Here is a 19,005-nt window from a genome sequence, read left to right on the forward strand (position 1 = left end):
AAGTGACTGGCATGAGTAGCTGATTTGCCAATTGCTGCAGTTCACCTGAGCATATTTATGTTACCCAAATATTATTACCCAAGAAAAAAGGTGGGGTTTGACAAAGTAAATGAGTGACAATGTTTCTCCACACCCACCAAAACAGTCTCTCAATTGAAAACATGTTTTCCCTCTGGGTCATAAGGAAACATTTTAATTTAAGTTAAGAAACAACCCCTGGTTGAGGGATGAGGGCATAATACAGTTCATCTCATAGATAAGACATATAGTTCTGGCATAGTTAGCAGCTGAACCTTTAATGGAGCAGTGGGTGTTGTTTGTGAGCATAAAGTTTCTCAGGTAAGAAAAAACTTTGTTTTCAAGTTTTTACTTTTATGTGACCTCTGTCAGAAAAAAATGTTTGCTGACATCTTTGACTCTCCAGACATTCCTCTTTTTTCAGTGTTCTCCTGCTATAGTTGTTTGAAGAAAAGGGAGCTCTGGTATACACTCACCGGCCACTTTATTAGGTACACCTTGCTAGTACCGGGTTGGACCCCCTTTTGCCTTCAGACCTGCCTTAATCCTTCGTGGCATAGATTCAACAAGGTACTGGAAACATTCCTCAGAGAGTTTGGTCCATATTGACATGATAGCATCACACAGATGCTGCAGATTTGTCGGTTGCACATACATGATGCAAATCTCCCGTTCCACCACATCCCAAAGATGCTCTATTGGATTGAGATCTGGTGGCTGTGGAGGCCATTTGAGTCCAGTGAACTCATTGTCATGTTCAAGAAACCAGTCGGAGATGATTTGTGCTATATGACATGGCGCGTTACCCTGCAGGAAGTAACTATCAGAAGATGGGTACACTGTGGTCATAAAGCGATGGACATGGTCAGCAACAATACTCAGGGAAGCTGTGGCGTTGACATGATGCTCAATTGGTACTAAGGGGCCCAACGTGTGCCAAGAAAATATCCCCCACACCATTACACCACCACCACCAGCCTGAACCGTTGATACAAGGCAGGATGGATCCCTGCTTTCATGTTGTTGATGCCAAATTCTGACCCTACCATCTGAATGTCGCAGCAGAAATTGAGACTCATCAGACCAGACAACGTTTTTCCAATCTTCTATTGTCCAATTTTGGTGAGTCTGTGCGAATTGTAGCCTCAGTTTCCTGTTCTTAGCTGACCGGAGTGGCACCCGATGTGATCTTCTGCTGCTGTAGCCCATCCGCCTCAAGGTTCGACGTGTTGTAAGAGATGCTCTTCTGCATGCCTTGGTTGTAACGAGTGGTTATTTGAGTTAGTGTTACCTTTCTATCAGCTCGAACCAGTCTGGCCATTCTCATCTGACCTCTGGCATCAACAAGACATTTGCGCCCACAGAACTGCCGCTCACTAGATATTTTCTATTTTCCAGACCATTCTCTGTAAACCCTAGAGATGGTAGTGAGTGAACATACCAGTAGATCAGCAGTTTCTGAAATATTCAGACCAGCCCGTCTGGCATCAACAATCACGCCACATTCAAAGTCATTTAAATCACCTTTCTTTCCCATTCTGATGCTCGGTTTGAGCTGCAGCAGATCGTCTTGACCATGTAGACATGTCTAAATGCATTGAGTTGCTGCCATGTAATTGACTGATTAGATGTTTGCGTTTACAAGCTGTTAGACAGGAGTACCTAATAAGTGGCCGGTGACTGTATGTCTGGTGGTTATTTGTCGTTATGCAAACCCGTTCTGACTGGACTAACCAAACAATAATTTTAAATCTCTGGGTATGGTGCCAGCTTGTTTAGTCTCTGCGCTACAACTTCAGATCCCAATCCTCCTGACGTTTTTTGCCTCTCTACATTAATCACCATAAAAATACTTGCTTTATAAGCTCACATTTGAGGTGGAGACTGAACTATTGTTATTTTCTTTCATGGTTGGCAAGTGATGTGAGAATGAATATTACTATCTTGAGCTACAAGCCCAAACATATCTGAAAAGGAAAAGCAAGAATGACAATGTCTGCCCTTCAGGCAAATTTTAAAGTTTATGTACAGTCATGGTAAATAGAAAATACACCATCTGCCATCTTCTAATCTGGATTTTAAATTATTTAAATCTAACCTCAAGTGTAAAGACTCACACTGCAGATTCCACCATGTCATCATTTATGAAACAAAGATGAGCCCAGACTGGAAAAGGTTGTGAAAAACTAAGCACCACCCAACAAAATCTAGTTGCAAACTCTAGAATGATAATAGGATGCACTGATCATGTTTTACCATTACTGTTATGTTGTACTGTACTGTTATGTTAAGCATTTCTAAAACCTTCTGGAAAAACAGAAGACCATACTGAATTTTAACATCAGGGAAACCAGGATGAGAATAAAGGGGCAATTCAAAATGTTTTAAGTTGGCTTCCAAACAAAAATGACATAGTACTACTTTATAAACCCGCAATGTTTCCATGAGATGTTTACGTCCACAGAGATCTAAAGTTACTTATGCATGGTATTTAAAACATGCGCTTTAAAACAAAGCATGTTAAGCATATTATTAAAATATGATAATGTCTCAAGTTAATGCTACTTTATTGACTTTTCCCCTGTTTTACTCTTACAATATGGCAGACAGTTGCTCAGGCGCAAGATGGTTCACATTCCCCATTTTACAACTGGTGTTTTAAATGCACTGGTCATTTTTACAGATTTGCTTCCTATTTTAGAAAGCGTTGAGCTTTCTAAAATGGGATTTGCTTGAGCTGATCTTGAGATTGGGGCTTTTTCAACATAACATTAGTCTGCTTTGGTCTTACAGCTGCTCAGATTAATCCTTATCTAAGGAGCTAATCACTGTTTGAATATAGCAAAGAAACTGGGAGGGTTATCAAAAGCAAGTTATATATCATTTGGTCAATTCCTCATAACAGAATCTGACTTTAAAAGCTTTGAACTATCTCTTTAACCTAGTGCTCCCTGGAGGGCCAGATTTAAATCAACTTGTGTTCATGCTTTACTAAGGATTTAGGAATTATTTCATTCAATTCAGTTTCAAGTCAGGTAATTTAAAAGTTTAATAAGTGGAATAAGAATATAAATTCCAATGTTCGAATACACTCTAAAAAGGAAATTAATGTATTGTATGTGTGAGTTTTTCTTGTTTATTGCAAGTTCTTTTAAGATGAAGATATAGAGACACACAAGCACTGACCTTGCATCATCTAACCATTTTCACTTCAGTGCATTCCTCCATTTCTCTCTGTTCATATTATTTTTTTCTCATTCTTCATCCATCTCTATCTCCTTTTCCGCTGTGCTGTACCCATTAATACCACTGGAATCATGGCCAGGGCACACTTATAATTGAATTTCCAGACTCGCGCTCTCCCGCTTCCCCCTTTTATCCTCTGCAGAGCACCCTTGTCACTATGCACCCCCACCTCTCCGTTTTCCCCTGGGTTCCTTTCTCCATGTCTCTCTTCATAAGTGCGGTTTTAAAGCACCACCTAACAAACTGAGTCCAGAAGACTGAGGAATTATTTTAGCCTTAAGGAAAGCACCTGCTCAAACAGGAGCTGTAAAAATAGAAAACTGGAAGGAAGGAAGGATACAAGGATACAAGGATACAAAGAAGAAGCACACAAGGAGGGAAAGATACAAGTGAGAGGGAAGGAAACAAGGAAGAAAAGGGGGACATAAATAAGGAATTTTGGATATGAGGAAGTAGTAAAGACAGAAATAAGGGAAGAAGTGCAAGTGGATGAAAGGAAGAAAAAAAAGGAAACATATGAGGAAGGAATGATGAAAGGACATAATGATAGAAGAAAAAAGGAAAGTACCAAGGACATAGGGGAACAAGAAAGGAAGAGAGGCCATAAAAAAAGAAGAAGCAAAGGACACAAGCAATTACAAAACGAAGGATAAAAGGGAGAGAGGGAGGAAGTAAGGATAGAAAAAAGGAAGTATGCAAGGGGGCAGAAAAGGAAGGACATAAAGCTAAAGAGCAGAAGGAATCATACAGAAAGAACGGACCCAAAGTTGATAACACTAAGGGCAGGGAGGACACAATTTTTAAGCAATGGGGTAGGAAATGAAATCTTGAAATACTAATATTTTTCTATTTTAATATTTTTCTAAACCTATCCAGAGCTGGAAAATATAAAAATCAATTTCAGACTTCTCCAGACTTTTTCAGACTGCAAAGGAACCCTGACGATAAGGGTGGAAGTCAGTTGACTGAAATTAAGTCCTGCACAACACCACTCTTCATTTGCAGCTACAACAATTAGGGTTTGGCCACATTATCACCTCTGTTGGCACAAAGTGATCGATTAGTGAGTATTAAAATTCCCAGAGGGGTAGAAAGGCGGTCAGCCAGATGGAGGAAGCTGGCTAGGATGGCTTTGAATAGACCGCTGAGCTGGTCACTGTCTTCTCTGTGGATCCACAGCAGACATCAGCGCTGCCTACTGTACATGGAAAACAATACGTTACTACACCATATGATGCAGCAGAATGAATGCTTGGTGGAGACAAGGGAGAAAACAATAGAGAGATCTGGCGAAATAAATGAAAAGACAACATGAGAAAACCAACAGAGAGGGATCAGATAAGAGAACAGAGAGGAGCAGAAAGAAACTAAAGCAGGAATAAAAGACAGAGATGTCCAAAAAAGGCAGCTGAGATTTGAAGCCTCCAGAGGGACAGGAGCAGAGGACAATGTGGTGACAATAGGATGAATGGAGGAGAGGGGGGGCCATGCTGGCAGATGGCTGTGATCCTGTATGGAATGGGTGAGCAGGAAAGAGGCAGAGAGCCAGGAGTCGCTGGAGGAAGTGTGTGTGTCTGTGTGTGTGTGTGTGTCAGGCAGACGGCCAGCCGTTTACACAGAAAGGGAGGCGGCTTAGCCTGAGCCGCCCAACCACAGAGGACTGCTGCTGTCAAACAGGGGACGACAGAAGCAGGACATGGGTGTCCGCCTCTGTGGGAAACCTGGGTGTGCTTGTGTTTTCAGGATAAAGATGTTTCAGCCTCTCCATTAATCCCTGTACTTACAATCTCTACATTAATGAATGCAGATGCATTTTCATGCCTAATTTTCTATTTCATTTGTGCAGGTCTGACCAAAGTAGGACGCTAAGTTTAGTGTGTGTGTGTGTGTGTGTGTGTGTGTGTGTGTTTGTTCGTTTTGTATGAGTAGTCCATGGTAGATGGGCCATGGTGTGCCGTGGTTGCTTGCTCTGCCCCAGAGCCTTCAAATGAGTGCACTCACACACTCCTGAAGCAGTTATTTGATTTGAAGGCTAGGGAAAGTCAATAGCTCAGGTATTTCAATTACACACACAGGGGCACATCACTGGCTGCAAAAGAACTAGATTGGCTACCACTCTTCCTATAAAATATGTAAAAACACACATAGACGACACACGCACACACTCACAGACACACAAACATACACACATTTAAATAGTTTTAAACTCAAACACATAAAAATACATTTGCACACTGCAAGCAGAGTGAAAGCCCATGCATAAACACATCTAAAAAGATGTATTCAGTCTTTTGTAGGATTACCTTTTACTGCAATTACAGCTACAGGTTTAGATACCATATGTATGTACTGTATGTATGTTTATATAACAGCTTATCACATTGAGTGACTGCCATTTTCGCTTGATCTTTCCAGAAATAGCTCCAGCTTAGTCAGATTGGATGGAAAGCATCTGTGAACATCTCTTGTTTAGTCCTGTTCAGCTGCTGAGAACAGCAACCACCTCATGTTCACCTGACCCTGGGTGGCAAACAGTACGGCAGTCTTTCAAATCAAAATAAATTACAAAAACAACTTGAGGTTTCCAAAAGTCCGTGTGATCTGTTTGCAGTGATCAGTTCATAAGGAATCCTTCTGACTGGCCACAAGGAGCAGCGTGGCATCCTCACCGGTACACTGTGCTCTGCGTGTTTCTCAGCTTGGCAAAGTTCAGAATGGGTTTCGAAGCTGTGTGGGGTGCACGTGGTTTCCCATGTGAACAGGTGTTCTCCCAGTTTTGCCCTGTATTTAGCTGCATCTATCTTCCCATCAACTCTGACCTGTCTGACCCGATCCCTGCTGAAGAAAAGTCTCCTCACATCATGGTGGTGCCACTAACATTTTTCACAGTGGATGGGGTTGGTTCAGAATGATGTACAGTATTAGTTTTCCATCACCACCACATGGGGTGTTTTGGAATTAGGCCAAAGATTTTAGTTTTTTTCTGACCAAATTACCTTTTTCCACATCTTTGCTGTTTCCCTGTATGACTATAAACAGGACTTTTTATGTCTACTATCGCATAGAGGCCAGATTTCTGAACATCACATTGGACAGTTATCCATTTAACAAGTTCTCCCTCCTGAGGTCTATATCTCTACTGCTCCTCCAGAGTTACCATGGGCCTTGTTTCTGCTTATTTGATTAATGCTCTCCTTGCCCAGCCTGTCAGTTTAGACCACAAGTGCCAAACTCCAGTCCTCAAGGGACAGTGTCCTGTAACTTTTAGATGCATCTTTCTGTCAACACACCTGAATCACATAATTAGGCCATTAGCAGGACTCTGTAGAGCCTGAGTCCATAAGGAGGTAATTAAGTCCTTAGATTCAGATGTGTTGGCCGTGGGAGCCATGAAAAACTTACAGACACTGGCCCTCAAGGACTGGAGTTTGACACCCCTGGAAGGGATGGCCATATCTATATTTGCAGTTATGCCACACTCTTTCCATTCTCAGATGAGGTATTGAACAGAGCTCTGTGAGATGTTAAAATCTTTGGATATCCTAACCCTGCTTTACACTGACCTTCTTGCTGTCTCCCTTGGTTTCCATGGTGCTGTTTGATCTCTAATGTTCTCTAACAAACCTCAGAGGCATTTATAGAGCAGCTGGATTTATAATGAGATTAATTTACACACAGTTATTTATTTAGTAGATGCCTTGTAAAGGCAGTTAGTTGTGCTATATTTGATTTAGGGGTAACAGATTAAAAGGGGCTGAAAAAATGCACGCTGTATTTTACAAGGCACATAACATATTACATGGCTAAAGATACCTTCTTACAGGTAAAACTGCAAACCAGTTTGTTGGGAAAATATGTTGCCAGTGTTGGTTTAAAAAATCAGCAGTTTTAAGATTTTTAGTGCAATTGTATTTTCCACCTCTTCAACCAATTGTTTGCCTTTCATTTAAAGACCTGGGATTGTATGTTGGAAACAGGTGATCTATCCTGTACTGAATGTTTTTTTTTTCCTCAAAGATTTAAAAGGTTGGACATTTTCCAAGAAGAAAAGAGACAAAAAACAAGACTGCAAAATAACATTTTCCCTTTTGCTAGGATGCTTTTCCTATACAAAATATCTGTCTGTTTATAACTGACACAACTTTAGTTCAGTTCAAAGATGAACAAAGGTTTCACCATTTTATGCATTTAAATGGGGTATTTGGTTAATTGCCGTGGTCAAAACAAATACCATCCATTTTCAATAACAATTTTCTTCCATAGTGGGTCGCAGGGGAGCTGGTACCTATCTCCAGCAGTCTATGGGTAAGAGGCGGGGTACATCTTGGACAGGTGGCCAGTCCATCGCAGGGCAACACAGAGACACACAGGACAAACAACCATGCACACACCCATTCACACATACGGGCAATTTGAAGAGACCAATTAACCTAACAGTCATGTTTTTGGACTGTGGAAGGAAGCCAGGGTACCTGGAGAGAACCAACGCATGCAAACTCCATGCAGAAAGGCCCTCGGCGGAGAGTCAAACCCAGGACCTTCCTGCTGCAAGGCAACAGTGCTACCCACTGTGCCACCGCGCAGCCCCAAACTCAATACCTACTGTAAACTAAAACAATGCTGAAAGCATTGCCTAATTCAGATCCTATAGAAAAATGATATATGGTTAGGGTTTTTTTCACAAAATGTGGTATGCATTTACATTATGTAAGTGCCCTTTGATGTGATACCCCAAAAGAAAGGAATCAATTTGCAAAGCACCAGATGTTACACCCAGAAGACTACAAACGGTACCTTTTCAAGATTTTTTTTTTTTGTAAAAACGTTCCACTTTAAAATTATGCACTACTTTTAAAATGATTTGCTGTTGATCTATTACATGAAACGCTAATAAAATACAGTGAAGTTCATGGTGAAGCTCAACGGATATGAACACTGTAAATTCTGATTGGATAATAATAAATATAAACCTTTAGTCATAATATTGGCACCTTCAATAAGTTGTGGGGATATATGCATAGTATAGGTTTTTGCCTGTAAGTGTATAAGTGGAAATGAGATAAAAACAGGGATAAGAAGGTATAAGCCAGAGAGCCAATGGAGTCTGTTGCTGGGAGGGTTTTGGCAATGCATATTTCTGTCCTGCCTATAAAGGATGCTTTGAACTTGAACAAGGGGTGTTGTTATTGACTGCTGCTGCACAGCCTGATGGAGAGTGAAACCAGCCTGAAAGAGCAAGAAACAGAGGGAAAGAGGATGGAGGGATGATAAAAGAGAGCGCTGGAGTGGAGGTGAGGAGAGAAGGAACAGCTGGCCTTCGCTTCAATATATGAATTCAAAAGATGGTGGGAAGAAGATATAAACTAGCCACAGCCACAGGCATTCACCAACAGAATCACAGCAGAAAATGATATGAGCGCACCTCACACAGTGACACAAGTGCCCAGCAGCATTCAGCTCTAATAAATCTTTAAAACTACAGCCGCCATTACCACATGCACACAGTTATTATCTCTGCGTCCTCTTCTTCTGTTTCCCTGTCCTCATGCCCCATCATCACATATTTTATCAAGCAAGCCTACTTATCTTTAATCAAACACATACACACTTAAGTGGCTTGAACATTTGTTCGATAGTCATCTAATTAACAGTGACCCTATTTAAGTACTTTTCGAGTCTTAATTAAAAACAGACATGTCTTCATTAAAATGTTTGACTAAATTTGTCCTAACATAGCTTTGAAAGCAAAGAGACTTGCGCACAACAGCCACACACGAAAACGTCCAGGTGTTAAAACCTGGATAAACCAAAAAACGAATATGAAGACAAATGGTAACGATCAAATTAAGTGGAAGGGCTTTTATTTCACCCTGTGAATCAATTAGACCAGGTTCAATTTAAAGCTAATACCATAAACAGTCAGGCACAGATGCAAAAATGCAGCGACTGTTTCTCTATGGCCCATTTCTGCTCTAAGTTTAGCTAAGGACCAACTGAGGGGCCAGTGCAGTTTGAATCTGCTACTTGTGTTTGTCCTCTGGTCCTTCTAAAATAAGGTGTAAAATGTACCCCTTTAAATTTTTAAATATACTGTTATGTTCAAAGGAAACATATAGAAAGAGGTTCACATCTCTTAATGTTATATAGGGAGTGCCTTTTCTTTTTGAAAAACCGGACATGTTTTTATAATAATGCTAGTTTTACTGACAGGAAGGAAAAACAAAGGTGCAACATTAAAAAAAGATAATTTCTTCCTTTCAAATTAATTTGTCTTCTATATTTCATTACCTGAACTGTAGAACAACTTCCCACAATCTTACCACAGGACAGGGAAACCTAATAAAAAACAATCAAATCAAATGAGTGTTTTAGCATTGAGGGGTTATAGGTTGCATAGCTTTGAATGGAAGCAGGGACATGGCGGATGCTGAGGTTCACCACGGTGTCCCTAGGCAGCTGTAAAGTGGTTCAGGAAGTCAGGGAGAGGAGCATGTTTATGCAGTCAGACATCTTTCTTCCTGTCTCTCGCTCCAAGTCAAAAGGAGGTAGGGAAAGGTGACGGTGGTGCTGAGCAGCAGAGAAAAGAGACAGAGACAAGCTGTATGAGGAGGGATGGGAGGGGTGAGGAACATCCAAATGAGGGGTGTTATTAATCCATTTATTTTCCTCCAATCTCTGAGTCTGTCCACTGCTATCTCCTGCACTCCAGTCATATCTTCTGATTTCAATCTCTTGCTCTTGCTTTCCCATAAATCTTCAATCTTGGCTCCTCACCTCTCCTCATTTTATCTCCATGCTTCCTATCTTTTCCCTTTACTTCCATCTTTCCTGTTTGCTCCTATTAGCTTCCTTCCTATTCTTTTATTGTAACGCCTTCAGTTATTCCGTCCTGCTTGCCTTGGTCTTCCCTGCTAAGTCAATATCTACTGCTTCACCCTTCCTTATTCCTTGTCTTCCTCTTCCAGCTCCATCGTGCCATCCGGGTGGCACCTGAGCTGTACTGTGAGTTGCAGGCACAAGGCCATCATCATGCTGAGGCTGTTTCTCACTATCTCACACTCCAAAAACTAAATTCTGTCATACACAGACACAGACACACATACCCACTGGCATCTTCCTACAATCAAGCATCTCTAGCTCACCTCCCCCTGATTTCACAATTTACCAGCAACACATAACACGGGGGCAAATGCAAAACAATGTGAAAATCTGAATTGAACATTAAGGAAATGGTTATGATATTTATAAATCTGTGCCCTATTGAGTGGTTATAGATAGTCAGTATCTCTCCTACATTAGAGAACCATCTGAACATGTTCATTTTGTGTCAATATAGACCAGTTGCCAGACAATGAATGGCTAGTCCAAGTAGACTAGGGGTTGACCCTGTTTGCTGTTCACAGAGAGAAAAGGTTACCTCAATGGAGTGCACAGCACTTTCCTGCACCCTACTTCTGAGGTTATTTTCTGGACTTGGTTATTAGGAATAATCAAACTGAGCTCACGTTGGGTAGAGCACAACTAAACCTGCTAAATCTGTCTTCAGCAAGAGAGAATCATTGCTTCCATAAGTAATGTGCAACTGGTAACTTTGATAATAATAATAATAACCTGTTCACTGATATGATTACTTAACTCCATAACAAAAGCATTACATTTTCAGTTATGCCACCTTCAATAACTCTAAAACTATTTCTATTTGTAAAATGTGGTTTGTCTGACAGATGTCAAATGTAAAATTATGCCAAAGTATTTTATTTTAAATTTATAAAATGGTTGTCAGGATCTCATGAATTGATTAACTAATAGAGGAAATAATGCACTCGGACGCAATAACATCCATGTCATATCAACATGAAGTGGTTTTATTCTAAAGAACCGTTAATGTCTTTTACGCTATTAACACCTATTTATCCGAATGCTCAGATTGTTCACTCCTTTACAGTGTAGTATATATATGGAGGAGATCAGCCTGTGGTTCTGCTGAGGTGTAAAGGAAGTCCAGGTTGCTTTGATAGGAGCCTTCATGTCACCAGGTGCCAAGTCCTTCTGGAAAATTAAATCAGCATTTCCACAAAGCTTGTCAGCAAAAGGAAGTATGAAGTGCTCTAAAATTTCCTGGTAGATGGATGCGTTAACTGTGGACTTCAAAAAACCCTGTGGACCAACACCAGCAGATGACACAGCACCCCAAATCATCACGGACTGTGAAAACTTCACACTGGACTTCAAGCAACCTTGCTTCTGTCCCTCTCCATTCTTCCTCCAGACTCTGGGACCTTGATTTCAAAATGAATTACAAATTTTACTTTGGACTACTAAGCAACAGTCCAATTCTATTTCTCCTTAGCCCAGGTAAGACACTTGAAGCCCATGTGCAGGATTTGTCTGTGTGTTGTTCCTCTTGATGCAGTGACTCCAGCTTTATTCCCCTGCTTGTGAAGCTCCCCCAAATTCTTTAATAGATTTTGCTTTACAATTCTCTCTGGATTATCCAGTAATTTTCTGAGACACTGAATTTTCGTATCCATTATCTGTAATACATAATTATCAAGAAATAAAAGCTAGAAATATTTCACTTTGTGTGAAATATTTCTATATAATCTATAAGTTTCACTTTTTGAAATGAGAGCCAAACAATGTTTAGATTAGAGGTCAACAAAAAGCATAGAATTAGAGCTATGGGATTCTGTGATCTTTTCAGAGCAAAGCTGAAAGGGTTCACTCTCAGCCGTTGTTCGAGGTGACACTTTTCCACCTCCAGTACAAACCTTTCAAAAGCAAAAACAGCCTTCCCTGTATATCCTTCCTCTTTCATCTCCTGTGCTCTCGCTCTCTCTCAGTGCCCTGCTTTCACAGCCGGATAATTTTCAGCATTTACCAGGTGGTCTAATTCACAGAGACATGTCGAACCCAAATTCACTTTGAACCGTTATTCCTACTCTCCAACACTGCTAGAAGCAGGAGGTCAAGAGGTCAAAAAAGAGGAAGTTCCACAACAAATATAACAAATGTTCCGAATCAATAAAATGATGACAGAAGATTACTTGGAAGCATGCTCTAAAACGAAATCTGAGGATAGTTGGTTTGTTCATTTCTCATCTTTGACTCACACGGACCACCCCCTCTGCATATGCAACATGATCTCTCCCCATAAAGCTCCTCCAGCGAGACCCGTGAACATTCAGTGTGGTTTAAAATTTAAATTCAAATCTGCTTTATAGGCGTAACAGGGGAAGGGGGATGTTTTTGCAACACAACATGTTGGGAGGAAGACTAAGACAATAAGCCAATCTACAGTATATGCTGCTCATTTTCCAGTCTTCCCTCTCTGTCTAACTAACCTTGTTTTGGCTTTGGAAAGCTGTGCAGAAATACATAAAACCATAAAACCCTACTGTCCTCTGCATGCCCAGCTTCCTTCTTTTTCCTTCTTTCTTCTTAAGAGATGCTAACATGGAGGGATAATATTGCAATCAGGCAGAGTTAAGCTCCTGTGTATGCACAGACATATGTATTAGTGACTGTTGTGCCCACTGGAAGACATTGGAGCCAGTGAAGCCTAAAAAAGACAAGAGAACAGAAAACCAAAGTTGCGTGTTCAGGTATGGAGCAATGTGGAAAGTTGTGCAGCCTTAGGACAAATGGAGGGAAGCTTGCTGGTATACTTATGAATACTTTAGACTCAGTCGCTTCTTTTTCAGTCCTGGGAATCATTATGAGCTACACTTTTTTTCTTGTACCTAGAGTTTTGGGGAAAGACAATTTTGAAAGTTTGCTTCAGTGGTACAAACTAAAATCTCTGTTTTGATGCAGATTTTTTGCCAAGCATTTTTTGTGATAGCATAATTACTGTTAACGGATGTACAGGATCCCAAATGTAACACACAAACCACATATTCACAGAAAATAACTCATGCATGTAATTGAGCCTTGCTATCTGCCATTGGCCATCACAATTCAGTCTGCCAAAGTAAATCAGAGCCTTATCGAGTTCCTGCTAATGTACACTTTAACTGCTCATGTTGCCCATTAATAAAAAAGGTCCAAATTATACGAGAGATGAAAGTCTTACCCTCCTGATTAAGAATTTATTCAGATTTGATTAGGGCTCAAAATATTCTGGCTTTTAATCAGGCATTAGCATGTTTACAGAGTTCCTCGATATGTTTCATGTCAAAATTACATCCTGTTTCAGATTCTTCTTATTTAGGTATTTTTTTTAAATATATGTGCAAAGGTTTCCTATGAATGTCATGGATTGACATAAGGACCCGTGGATAGACAGTGTTACTGATTGGCATGGATGGATGGAAACAATGTGGGGATGAATGATACAAAATCAAGAATCATCTATTTAAAGCTGCATCCACAACGCTGGATTGTGAAATTATCAACCTTCTTAAACCAAATCCTTCGTTGTTAAAGACTGGGGAGCAAATAATTATTTAGTGTAAAGAGCATGTGCTGTTCTAGCACTTTTACACTAAAGATAACACACAGCAATTATCAGAAATGTCTGAAATTTCCTTTACAACTCATGCAGCGGCTGCTGCTGCGAACAATGGCTAAACTCATGGCTGAGCAAAAAATAATAGAAAAATATCTTTGAAGCTTAAAATAATAAAATTAAGATTTTCACATATTAATTATTATTCTGTACATGTAAAGGTCTTGTATCTTCATTTATGCGTGGAGTAGCAAACACTTGTGGCCTGGCTTCTGTCCTCTGAGTCTGCTAAAGATTTTTAGCCACAACAATAACTAAATGGCACATAAAGGACCATTAGAGTCATCAAACCATTAAACCAGCAACAGGCAACCTTCAGCTTGGCAATTACAAATATTTGATTCACTCTCCCAGCCCATACACACACATCCACACTCCTGCATGCAGGCATACACACTCTTCATGTGCTCCTTCTCTCTCTTTCATCGTTTCCCTCTGCTTCTATTTCATCCTGTGCTTTGCATGTGTGCATCCTCTGTCACGTGCATCCGACCTAACACCAATCCACTCTTTTTTCTGTGCCCCCTCTCCTCCAGGCTCATTTCTCTCTCTCTCTCTCTTTCTCTCTCACAGACACGCTCTCTCTTTCTCTGCAGCCGCCGTCACCTTACTACTGTGGCCGGCAATCAATGTCAGGATCAATTAACAGATTTCAAGCCACTAGACGCGGCATTTGTAGAAAGCTGCATGAAATTAAAAGAAGCCTTTCTGCAGTAATGAGGAGAATATGGAAACAGGCCTAGTGCTTTGCTGTCATGTACGTGGAAACAGCACAGAGGCAGACCTGTTTCCACTTAAGATGTAGGCTCAAGGAAAAGTTAGCAGCTGTGGAAATAAGAGACTTTGGGTTAAAAAAAAAAGAGGGATTGGATGGAATCTGGAGAGTAAGAACCCTCAACAAAAAGCTTGAAATTTATTTAGTTTTATATGCATTTTGCTGTTAGTTAAAATTATGCATGACTGGAAAATTTCAAGAGATGTTGCAGAGGAGCAAAAAAAAAAAAAAAAAATCCTCTCCAAATTCTTCTATTTCTGATATTACTCAGCCAACTACTTCAATGAGGACAGGCGATAAAGCATATGTGAGAGGGAAACTGGCAAATTCCTGGAGCATTTACAATGAGCATTAATAATCCTGATCTTTCTTTCTTTCCATTAGATGTGTCAATGTCCATACATCATTAATGCCAGGACAGTTTTTTCTGGTAAATCTGCAGCCTCATCAGTAATTCTCAACACACCACAAAAACTAAAAACTGCAGTTTAAACAACCAACCTTTCGCATAACATTCAACAGAGACAGTCCACAACCTATTCTCCCAACATTTTCCATAAATTCACTGGTGTTCAGGTTTGAAAATCAGTCCAAATGCTCCAGAAAGTTTTCACAGGGTGGCCACATGGGAGATATTGATTATCTGAGGCCCTGAGAAATCAGCTGGTAACAAGGATCAGTTGATTTCTACATTTATAGCCAGTGAGTGCACAAAATTAAGCACTACCAGGTCCAGCTACTCTGTACCAGGTACAGAGACATAATGGCTGCTCATTTACAGTGGTACACCCAGGAGATGATCTTCTCACTCTTTAGCCATTACTTAATTTTGCAATTTAGTATTAATTGCCCCCTACGTTTCTGGGTTTGAGAAAGAGCCATCTGCCACAGGAAATCACTTCACAAAGCACCCTCTGGATGTGTTGTTGAATTGCCAAAGGCGTGAGGTGGCCAACCTCAGCAGATACCAGAAAGGCTCAACATCTTACAGCAAAGTTGCTCCTTTTTATTGTTCTGAGCTTTCAACCTCAGTCTGGTAAGGATCTGTCTAAGTAAAAGACCCAGAGGCAACTGTCCAGTTAGTAAAGCCAACCACAATAATCATGCAAAAAATGCTAAACACTATAAGATGCTAGAGTGTCAACTCAATTATTTTGTTGCTATTTTGTTTGCCCCCCCACCCCCCCACCCCCACCCCCACACACACACACACACAGTCAGTAATGTGCCAAACAAAGTTTAAAATTTCAATTCCAAATCAACTTGTCTTTGTTTTAAATCAGTAAAAACCAACTGGACTCTCTCACACACAGTGCCTCTGTTTCTAATAAGACTCATAAAAAATATTACTGCACTAAGGTCAGAAAGAATATGTTGAATGTTGGTAAATATGGTTTTTCAAGGGTTAGGTAAATGGCTAAAATCAGTAATGCCATTCCATAATGTTTTTAATAAAAGAGATGGATAATTGGGTACAAATTCCATATAGATGCGAAACCACAAAAAAATAATAAAAGGTCATGACATAATTCAAACGTTTTATTATTATGCTGTTTTCATACATTGGCTGATGGAAGTTAGGTTCCACTTTCTAGTCACTCAAAGAATGTTTTAGCACTATAAATTTTAAACCCACAACAACAAAACTTCTAACCGATTTAGGTGTATGTAAGTCTTTTGCTCTGACATTGATTTAACAAGTGAAATACTATGAGTAACACTATAACTGAATAATTAAACAATCCACAGCCAGATCTGACTTATCTTTAGTTTGATGCAATTTAGTACACAACTAGAAAAACACATTCAGTATCAGTTTGATCTACAGCTTGAACTTGCACAGTGAATTAGTTTAAACATCTTTTATAATGGTGTACTTTTATCCCTTAGCCCCGAAAGGATGAGAGCTTTATCCACAGGTTCTGTTATGGCATTAGAGTCTTTCTAAAAGAGGGTTTGATCCTCTAAACAGATATCAGGTAAAATATTCCATACTAGCACCTCTGTGAAGCCGCTGAACCCCCCCCCCCCCCCGACCTATTAACCCCTTAGCTGTGATTTCACAAGCATAAACATCTCTGATGTATGGTCTTTGACATTCACACAAGCTGGTTAGGATTTCACACCACGCTCCCATCCCCCTCTTCATCTCATCTCATCCTTCTCCGCTCACCGACTGACAGTTGGTTGCAGCAGCAGCCACTGAATACACACAGCGGAGGTGTGAGCTGCTCTTCCTATCCCTTGCTGAGCTTCCGTGTGCATGCAAACGCGTAAAGGTGCACATGTACGAATTTTGTGCTTATGAAATATGCAAATACTGACGACTGAAGTGCAGAACATTCCAGATGCAGCAATGTATTTCTGTCCAGTTACACACACACACACATACACACACACACATTTAAACACACACCAGTTGTTGCACCGAAGCCTGTTTTTGGCAGACATATCCATTTTTCTCCTTGCTTCCCTGCATGCTGTGCCACAGATTGGAACTTGAATTCTGCATCTGGAGTTTTTGCATGTGACACTCTCCATCTCTGTCTAAAACACACAAAATAAAAAAAAACAAAAATATGATGTGCTTTCGTATTTAGCACACTAAATAAATTCTTTGCCTCTAAAAGCGTTGCACAACTAGAGACTGAATTTTTGTGCAATTCTTTTTTGTAAAACCATTCAAAATGAGTCAGACTGGATGTAGACATTCTGTGAAGATCAGTATTAAAGCTAGGTTTATACTTGACCCAATGAACAGGTGCGAGGGTCCTGCGTGCTGTTGCGACACATGGTCGTGCACCTCTGAATTTATGTAACTCTCCATTCAGAATGAAGTAGAAGGTCGAACATTTCACACACAAATAAATCACTTCTTCATGAACTGAAGGAAGAGAATAACAACAGAAAATCAATAAACAAAAAAAAGGTTAGAGAAATGCGAGATACAAAGTTAGATTGTATGCCTTAACAGTGTTTAAAGTTTGTATAGCTTTTTTATTGTTAAGAGTCTGAAATTGTATCTAGGTACAGTTTTATATCCTTTACAAGGATGTCAAAAAGTATTGTTCTTTTCATTGTTTTACTCTTATGAATCTGAAACTTTACAAGAAACAGTTTCACGTTTCTAGGAAATGTTTTCGATAGTGCACACACCCATTTTAAGCGATTTTTTCTCTCTTTTACTACATTTCCATTTGTTTTCAAACATACTGCCTCACTGTGTTTTCGGAGAATACTGGAGCGACGTCAGCTTCAAGTATAAACGCCTACAGCACCTGTCAAGGCGGAGTCCTGCGTGATACCCAGAAGCGCGACTATAAGTGAGTCTGAGACTGAGGTGAGACTGCTGCTAACAGATTTATTTTGCAGCGTTTCCCTAAATTAAGATCCACCCATTATCTCATCAACTCTGACCTGTTGAAGAAAAGCATCCCCTCAGCCTGATGTTGCCACCACCATTTTTAACCGAGGGGATGTTGTGTTTAAGGTGAATTGCAGCTTTTGCAACAGTTTTTGCCACGTCTCCATAAAGGCCAGATTTGTGCACTGCTAGGTGTAGTCCTGTCAACAGAATATCAGAACTAAACAATGGATATCTGCAGCTCTTACCCTGTTACCCTGGGTTTCTTCTTTGATTAATGTTCTTTTTCTGTTAAAGTTGACAACCATGTCTTCGTTGGTTTGGTCAATCACACAGTGTTCATCTTATCTGACCAGAACACCTTCTTCAACATGCTTGCTGTGTTCCCTGCATGGCTTGTGACAAACTGTAAATGAAAACTCTTTTTGGTTGTCTGTCAGCAATTTCTCGCAACTCTTCCATAAAGATCAGATTTGTGGAGTGGATGAGTAATAGTTGCCATGTCAACAGATTGTTCCCACCTGAGCTGCTTATTTCTGCAACTCCTGCAGAGTTATCATAGGCCTCTTGGCTATTTCTTTGATATTCCTCTAACAAACCTCTCAGGCCTTCACAGATTAAATGGATTTGTACTGAGATAAAGTTAAAAACAGGCTGACTCAGTTTAGTAATCAGTTGAAGCAAATGTGAAGTCAATTATTTGCACTGGAATTTATTCAGGTGTATCACAACAAACGGCTAAATAAACATTTGGACCACACGCCTTTTATCTCTATATTGGCACTTATCTATGGTTCTGTATGATCTTACTATCAGAAAGTAAAAGATTATGAAGGACGATACCAAAAAATAATGTTTTCCATGTATTTTTCTCATCTGCTAAACTACAAAAGTTTTTATTTCTTTTCCGCCATATTTCTCTTGCTAATTAGTCTTAGTCCTCTTTGTCTGCTTCATCATGTTCCTCATTTTGCTCCTTTTCCATCAGAGAACCTGAATTTATAATCAAAGTGTATTAATTTTAAAAAAGATGCTTAAAATAGCTGCCAGAGCATCATATCATGCTTGTGCTTGAAAGAAACTTTCAAAAAG

The 19,005-nt window shown here is 40.0% G+C and overlaps 1 protein-coding gene across 2 annotated transcripts in view; it reads right to left on the reverse strand.

The window, feature by feature from the left end:
• The window catches only part of LOC124863515 (glutamate receptor ionotropic, NMDA 2B-like), a 246,203-nt gene that overhangs the window by 98,460 nt on the left and 128,738 nt on the right, over nt 1-19,005 (reverse strand). The gene's annotated exons all lie outside the window — the stretch shown is intronic.

The sequence above is a fragment of the Girardinichthys multiradiatus genome, chromosome X (genome assembly GCF_021462225.1).
Source record: "Girardinichthys multiradiatus isolate DD_20200921_A chromosome X, DD_fGirMul_XY1, whole genome shotgun sequence".
NCBI lineage: Eukaryota > Metazoa > Chordata > Actinopteri > Cyprinodontiformes > Goodeidae > Girardinichthys > Girardinichthys multiradiatus.